The sequence below is a fragment of the Dipodomys ordii genome, unplaced genomic scaffold (assembly GCF_000151885.1).
Source record: "Dipodomys ordii isolate 6190 unplaced genomic scaffold, Dord_2.0 Scaffold50, whole genome shotgun sequence".
In the NCBI taxonomy this organism is placed as follows: domain Eukaryota; kingdom Metazoa; phylum Chordata; class Mammalia; order Rodentia; family Heteromyidae; genus Dipodomys; species Dipodomys ordii.
In genome coordinates, this window is record NW_012267266.1 from 4,246,541 (window position 1) to 4,255,302 (window position 8,762).

Genomic DNA, 8,762 nt, shown 5'->3' on the forward strand with positions numbered 1-8,762 from the left:
CTTAGCCCTTTCCTACATAACCAGTAACCAAAAAAGGGGGTGAGAGCACTGAGAATAGTACTTATTAGTTAGTCCCCAACTTACCTTTAATATTTCCCCCCTACAAAATGAGGGTTCTTTCGTTAACTTCTGTCTATGACAGCTCGGCAGCTTGTATATCCTGCCAATCTAATTGTTTCCATCACAGCACGGTATGGGAAAAGAATGATAGAGAAAGGGTAGTGATGACTTTAAAGCTACTTTGGGTGTTTTGTGTTAATATTTTTGCTGATATGGTTTTGTACTTGCTTGGCTTGCATTCTACCACCTGACCCATGTTTCCAGGCTGATCTTTGGTCGGTGTTTTGGAGATGAGAATCTTGAGGACTTCTGTTGAGTTGGCTTCAAATGATTATCCTTTGGATGTGCTAGGACTACAGATATGAACCACTTGACCCCAAATAAATGTCTTCTTACATTTCTTCTTAGACTCACCAGGGCATAAGTTCCTTTGCTTAAAAAACAAAAATCAAGTCAATTAAGAAATCCTATTAAATCTCATGATTATACTACTAAAACCAACACAGACAAGGACAGGGACACACACACACAGCAAAGTAGCAACATAGGAGCCTCTATCATAGTAGTAGCCCTATTGTGGTCAAAAGGCAATCTGCTCACTTAATACAGTAGAATAAATGGTGTAGAGGAGTTGTCAAGTGGAAAGTCATGGCCATGAGTTTAATCCCTAAACAAAAAAGGTACCACCAACAAAATTACCCTACAGGCTTTTATGACAAAACCATGTCTAAGGACACTGATCAAAGGCTCTGTAGTAGCTAAAATTTGAAGACTTTTTTTCCTTAAGTGGAAAAACCAGGTATGATAGCTCACACCTACCTGTTGTAATCCTAGTGACATGATAGCATTTGTTTTCTCAGCTACCATAGGAAGCAGAAAAATAGCACTGAATTCCAGGCTACCCAGAGGAAAAAGGAAGGCTCAAGGGTTGAATTTCACTCTATAAACAGGGGTTGGCAAAGGCCACGGGCAAATTTTAACATGCTGCCCTGTTTCTAATGGCCCCTGAAAACAGAATTTCAAAAAGATTTTCATTTTTACATTATAAAGATGACAGAAGGGTTAGTTATGTAAGTTGGGATGTCATCCCTTTCCTTATGGTTTCCCTCCTATTACCCCCTTTAAGTTGTATAGTTCATTTGTAACAGTTTCTACTGAGTATCAGTGCTGTATTTGCTCACTCTTTGGCCCTCCGTTTCTGCCCCCATTGTCCTCCCAAAGGCACACTATACACACTAGACAAAAAAAACCTCTTGTTTCAATTTTCTGGAGTTCATTTATATGATCAGATGCATATAGGGATTGTGCCTTGGTGGCAAACAGAGTTTTGACACTGAAAATTGCATGCAATTCCAATTTTAGTGCCCATAGCCATGCTCATTTGTTAACACATTGTTCAATGGCAAAAGAAGCAGAAAATATTTACTGTTTGAGCTAGTGCATTAAGCTTGCACCTGTGCTCTTGAACAGCAATGCTAATACTTAAAAAAAATGAAGGTACTGTGTTAGGACCCTTGCACTGTCACCTAGACTTTTCAACTCACAGCTGGTACTCTACTACTTCAGCTATGTCTGGCCCCTGCTGGTTAATTGGATGAGTCTCACGATTTTTTTTTGCCTGGGATGGCTTTGAACCTGGACCCGTAGATCCTAAGACTCCTGAGTAGCTAGGATTACAGATCTGAGCACTGGGCCTTAGTGTGATCTTGAATTAGTTGCACAGTAGGGCTGTCTTAGCCAGTCACTGTCAAAGACAGTAATAAAAACAGGTTTCTCATAATTCAAGAAAGTATTATAAATTATCTCTAAGGTGCTAGGAATTGAACACAAGGCCTTTCCCATGACGTTCTACTTCTGCTCTTTTCCTAACAATAAAAATCTGTTTGCTAGCCGGGCGCTGGTGGCTCACGCCTGTAATCCTAGCTACTCAGGAGGCTGAGATCTGAGGATCACAGTTCAAAGCCAGCCCGGGCAGGAGAGACCGTGAGACTATCTCCAATAAACCACCAGACCGGAAGTGGCGCTGTAGCTCAAGTGGTAGAGCGCTCGCCTTGAGCTGAAGAGCTGAGGGACAGCGCCCAGGCACAGAGTTCAAGCCCCACAACCGACAAAAAAATAAATAAAAATAAAAAAAATCTGTTTGCACCCAGACTAGGATCAACTCCATAGGAGAAGTCATTCCACTCTCAGAGGTGCAAAACACTGTCCAAAGGCACTTTGCCCCAACACCAAAACAGTGTATGGAGCAAACCTCAAAACAGCGTTTGTTCTTCCAACAGTGTAACACAATCACAGGCACCACAGTAGTCTGGATAGCTGACAACTGCTGGATTAATCCCCTAATAATTTAACATTGTTTCAGACACACAGGTATTCCAAATACAAGGCACATATACTCGCATCACTAGTTGGATGTTCTCATATATTTTCAGTATTTTTTTCTACCATAGAGTTCTTGCACAGGAAATGGAGATCTAGCTGTGATCAAAGCAAGACAAATACAACTTGTTAGAGGGAAATAATTATTTCCTGATGGCTATTAACTAGTCAACAGGCCTGGCCCCAACGGGGTAGCCAATGTTGGAAAAAACAGACATTTACCTGATAAGTCGACGTGCATTGTCCACCTGCCAGTGTTTCTCTTTAAAATGGTGAAAATGTGCTCTATTTTCAAGACACCCTAAAGAAGGGAAGCAAATATGGCTTAGTGATCTAGTGATAGTAACAGTCTGACAGTCCTTTTAAGGGAAGGCCATCTCATAACAATTGCTGAGGGTATTGGGTAATAGGGATCTATGTACTTTTGTTACCTTTTAATAAATACAAGTCAGAAAGACAATCTATCCTTAAGTTCCCTGATAGTGTACACCAAACATGTTACAAGAAATTGAGGGCAGCTCAATTTTTCAAGTTTGTATCTAGCAAAAGAATTTAGGCTAGACAGGAAATTTTATTAGGGGTAAAAAGATAGCAAGAGGGGCTGGGAAGGTGGCTCAGTGGTATAGCGCTTGCCTTGCATGCATGGGTTCGATTCCTCAACACCATATAAGCAGAAAAAGCCAGAAGTGGCACTGTAGCTCAAGTGGTAGAGTGCTATCCCTGAGCTGAAGAGCTGAGGGACAGCGCCCACACCCAGAGTTCAGGCCCCACAACTGGCAAAAAAAAAAAAACAAGAAAAAGATAGCATGAATCCATCTCAGCCGTCTTACCCAGTCTTCTTGGTCATGGGTTAAGTAGGAAAAATTAACCCCTTCAAGAGGGCTTTTTGATTGGTACGTCTCCTTTAAGTTATAAAGACCAGCAGTGAAGACTCCGTGCTGTCCTTATTTCCCATTTCTTTTCTAGCCTCATTTAGTTGTCACATTGGTTCTGGTTTACCACCTTATCCTGGTGTCTGCAAGTTACATAGGCCTCAATTTCCTGACTGCCTGTTTTCCAATAACTAATTATCACTTTTAATGAAAGCAAAATCCCATTAACTTCCTTTATCAGGCATCTTTTGTGCTATCTGTAGGCACTAAAAAAATTAAAGCTTGACTTCTATTAATATACCCCTGGCAGGCTTACTTTTCCTGTATCCAATGTGTAACTCAGGTAATTTTATACTGCCCACACCTGTTAGGCCAGAGCAACTCAGGTGTGGATTTTACGTTTCCCACTCAAGCCATGCTCTTGCAGATTTAAACTTAGTGAATAATAAATTATGCTGACATCCTGGTATAGTTAACTACAGAGTTGGCATGAACCAGGCCCAGAATGCCAACCAGCTATTGGCTGCTGTTCTCCCAGCAGTGTAACACATGCCTAGGTACAATGTTCAACCTAGGCAGCTGCCTACAGCTGGGGCAAAAGAGATAATTAAGTTGTACTCACCTCACATGTGCCTGAATTCCACAGCTGGCTACTCTGAAACCAAAGCACTATAGGTTAGTCTTGATATCAAAACACATATGCAACTCACCTCATTCCCCAAGATCTCTTAACTTTGTGAGGCTGGAGACGCAGAAACAATAGTGGACAATAGAACAGCTTATCCTTGGTTAGATTTGTTTTCTTATCTTTTTCATAACCTTTGTATCACAGCACTTCAACAGTGTATCTACAGTCTTGTCAACAATAGAAAAATCTAGTTCTAGCACATACCAGCTGACTCAGTAAGTAACTGTACCTGTCATCTAAGAGATTATTAACAATGCTTTGTCCAGTCCTTGGGATATTTAAATAGAATATAAGATTAAGCCACAGCATATGTGGTATCACAAGCTATATTCACAGAAATGGTATCAAGAATCAGGGTGAGGCAAGGTACTGGCGGCTCACACCTGTAATCCTAGCTACTCAAGAGACAGATCTGAAAATTTAGGTTTGATGCCATTGTGGGTAGACAAACTCAAGACTTAAACTAACCTGCAAAAATCCAGAATTGGAGATGAGGTTTAGATTGTAAGAGCACTAGCTTTGATCAGAAAAAGCTAAGGAACAGCATCCATGCAGAGTTCAAGCCCCAATACTAGCACGAAAAAAAAAAAAACACCAATCAGAATGTGCAGTTACCCAGGGAGAGTAATGGATGAAGATTAACTAGAAAGGCCAAGGGCTAATAAAAACTAGATATAGGGCCAGGCACTGAAAATAAGTGTTACTTAGAGCAGAACTTGGCTCAAACCAGTATTATCTATTCATGAGGTGACGATCCAGTAGGCAGCCTGGGCAAGTTTTGAGGCCTAGGCCTCACTAATGGCTGGATGCAGTGGCATGCAAGTCATCCCTAGTGACACCAGGAAGCATAAAACGGTAGTCTAGGATGGCCAGGACATAATACCAGAACCTAACTCAAAAGTAGTCAGTGGAGGGCTGGGAAGGTGGCTCAGTGGTCAGAGTGCTTGCCTTGCATGCAATAGGCCCTGGGTTTGATTCCTCAGCACCACATAATCAGAAAGGAGGTTGCACTGGCACTATGGCTCACATGGTAGAGCACTACCCTTGATTTGAAGAGCCGAGGGACAGTGCTCAGGCCCAGAGTTCAGGCCCCACAACCAAAAAAATCAATGGAAAAAGGGGTCTAAGGCAGTATAGTGTATGCCTAGGCAAGCAGGAAACCCCAAGTTAGGTTGGATCTCCATTTAGGGCCATAAGCAGATCCCACCATTCACAACGTTGAATGAATAGACCACAAGACTGGTGCCACAATTCAACTACACTTCCAGTTTCCCCCTCTTGCTGGTTAACTGAACACTTAAAATACTGGACTTCTTTGTTGCAAATAGCTTGCTACTGGTTCCTGGAGAACTGAAAGGGACTAGTGGTAGTTATGTTTCCACGACCTCCACTACTGATTTAAAAATAGTAATCAACACGTTTTCAAAAATGTTCATGCCAGGCGATGGTGGCTCACGCCTGTAACCCTAGCTACTCAGTTTAAGGTCCATTCCTGGACAGCGAACAGACCTCGCCCAGTACCTGCGTTACCTAGGCAACTGGGACACCTGGAAGAGGTCACATCCGCATCAGCTGCTCCCACTTCCCTTTACCTGGGCACACCCTTCCCCGACCCCCTACCCTATATAAGGCCTAATCCGGGGCCAGACGCTCTCTCTCTTTTGCCAGCCGCGTGGAGTGCCAACCTTGCCTGGTCCCAGCAGGTCTACTGAATAAACCTACCCCTTACCTGAATGCCACTTGCTGGTGCTGTTCTTACTCGGCTACCTCTTTTTAAAAACCTAACACTCAGGAGGCTGAGATCTGAGGACTGTAGTTCAGAACTAGCCCTGGCACGAAAGCCCGTCAGACTCCACATGGCCACCAGAAAACCGGAAGCGGCGCTGTGACTCAAGTGGTAGGGCGCTTAAAAAATCAAGGACACCACCCAGGCCTGTTCAAAGACCAGGCCGGCACCAAAAGGAAAAACTATTTCTACACGCTCACCATGATTAATCCCGTTCATCTAAGCCCATACTTTTTTTTCTGGCCATATTGCGACTGATCTCACCCAGATAACATTTTTTAAAAGTATTTTTGTGGTATGAGTTTTGAATGCAGGGCCAGAGCGCTGTCCCTAAGCTCTTCTGTTCAAGGCTAGTGCTCTACCACTTTGAGCCACAGCTACACTTCCAGTTTTCTGGTGGTTAACTCAAGAGTCTCACGAACTTTCCTGCCCGGGATGGCTTTGAACCGTGATCCTTAGATCTCAGCCTCCTGAGTAAGATTACAGGCGCGAGCTACCAGCGCCTGGTACATCAAGTTAGTGTAAATGAATAGGAAAAAAATGAGTTGGGGTTAACCGGTCAGGCCTAAAAATCGAGTGTAAAACTGGCCTGCCCCTTTCAGGGCCAGTTCCGCCCAAACACGTGGATCTCACAAACATTCCCAAATCTCTGCCCGCGGCGCCTGGAGAAGCTTTCGAGACTGGCTTGAGTCTCGCTGGGTGAATTTCCAGTAAGAACCCAGTAGAACCCAAGAGGCGACATTGGGATTTGTTTCCCAGCCTCTCTACAAGATGCCTTCCAAGCCTGGGGTCCCAAGGAAACTAACCCTAATTTCGCCCCGCAGAAGCCCTTCCACTCCTTTTCGACCGTAGCTGGTAAACCTCCTAGGCTTCTTCCCCACAATCTAGCCCACACTCACCCGCACATGTACGGAGCACCGCAAGACGCAACCACCACGTTACAGGCCAGAGGCGAAAGGGCAGCAGGAAGCTGATAGGAGCCCCGCCCCGGAGCGCGGGGCAGGACTTTTGGGCGGGGTTTCTCGCCCAGGAGAGGCAGGGTTTAATGAAAAGCCAGGAAAGTGGTGGAGTGGAGCTGTGGATCGGAGCTACGTCTTGGATATTGGGAAAGGGCTGGAGTTTAAACAACTGCTACATTTGGTGGGCAGATTTACATTTCATTTCTTATGTAAAAGGGGCGCTGCTCTTGTTACTACTAAAAAGAGAACGTCCTTTGTGGTGGTAGGAACCGACCGAATGTCTGCTTTTAATGTGCCTGAGTGGCGGGGTCTTTTGCATACGTGTGGTGTCTTTTGGTAGCTTTAAGTCTAGCCCACGCTTTTGCAGATCCCACGCAGACCCTCCTGCTGCTGTTCTGCGACACTGTGCGCTCACTTGGACAATGCATCTCCCACCCACACAGGAACATACTACAGGTCACCTTGGTCCAGTCTCCAGAAGACTTTCTGGCCAATCTGTCCTATCATCCCTGCAGTATTCCTGATGTCCACTGTGGAATTCTTAGCTGACTTGCAGCGGCTACAAAATAACTGATTTTGACAAGTTTTTGCTGCTCTTTTGCCAGTGAGGCTATATCCTTCGTCTGAACACTGCTCCACATTATCAGGATTGGAAATTACCAACAGTAATTTCTAAATCCATTTTGCAATTCCCTAAATTGTAGAGCTTCTCTCTTTTCAATATCTCTTGTTTAGAAGTTTAGAGGCCCTGCTGAGATGCTGTGTCTGGCACCATAGCCAGGCAAACCCTTGGAAAGCATCCACTGCCCTTGACATTTGCCAATATCCTTTACTATCTACCTTCTCTGCTCTTTTATAATGCAAAAAAAGAGTGGTGCTTCTTGTGCACCCCGACCCTATTATAATCTCTTTTTAAAAGAAATAGCTCAGAGCCCCCAGTGGATTAATGGATTTCCAACAAGAGACCCTAGGCTATAGAGCCAAAGAACCACTGGAAAATAGCAAGCCTCAGTCCTCCCCAGTTTTAATGGAGTTGGTCGGGCTAGGGCTTACATAAGTACAGTAATTTATAAAGTCACATGGTTAGTGTTGGCTTTGTAGGCAGGAGCTCTGTTTTGCAGTTAAATAAAATGTGGCTGAAGACTGCTGCCTTAATCAAAGCAGCATCCGCCTGTCACAGTGTATTCATAAAGGAGGGTTATGAGAACCATAAAACCAGCAGATTGGGTGGGTAATTGTCCTACAAAGCTCTGCCAAAGGAGAAATTACATTGACATCTCATATATTTTGTTATTTTGCCTTCCAAACCCACAAAGTGGAAAAAGCAGAGCAACCCTTAGATTCATGAAAAGATGAGAGGTGTGTGTGTGAGAGAGAGACAGAGAGAAAGAAAGACAGAAACAGAAGAAAGGAGAGGAGAAAGTGGCTATGCACAGAGAGGAGTGTTTTTGGAGACAAAGGGATCTATAACCTTATGATGATTGGATTCACAAATTATTTGAGGTACAAGGGAATATTTATGTAGGGAACTAGGTGCTGCTGGCTAATGCCTGTAATCTAGCTAATTCCAGACTGAGTTCAAGCCCTAGGATCAGCACACACAAAAAAACTGGTCACTGGCTGCTGGTGGCTCACACCTGTACTCCTAGCTACCCAGGAGGCTGAGATCTGAGGATCGCAGTTCAAAGCCAGCCTGGGCAGGAAAGTCTGTGAGACTCTTATCTCTAGTTCACCACCGGAAAACTGGAGGTGGCACTGTGGCTCAAGTGGTAGAGCACTCGCTTTGAGCTGAAGAGCTCAAGGACAGGGCCCAGGACCAGAATTCAAGCAACACGACCAATAAGGGAGGGTGAGTGGGGAATGGGGACTGTGGTCACTAATTTTAAGTATAGGCCAGTCAGTATCCCGTGGAGGAGATTCAGATGATAATTTCTTCTTTTCTGAGTTAAAAAATATTTTCTAAATACTTCTAAATTCTGAATTGATGGTAGTAGATTAATTTTTGTGTTCTTTTACCA

At 44.0% G+C, this 8,762-nt stretch overlaps 1 long non-coding RNA gene across 1 annotated transcript; it reads right to left on the minus strand.

Moving 5' to 3' along the window:
- On the minus strand, nucleotides 1-6,765 carry LOC105988691. Its single transcript, XR_001175214.1, has 4 exons — nucleotides 6,685-6,765; nucleotides 3,934-3,966; nucleotides 2,662-2,740; nucleotides 1-493 (listed from the first exon to the last, which is right to left on the minus strand). It is a non-coding gene; the product is annotated as an uncharacterized LOC105988691 (long non-coding RNA).
- Between the last annotated feature and the right edge of the window lie 1,997 nt (nucleotides 6,766-8,762).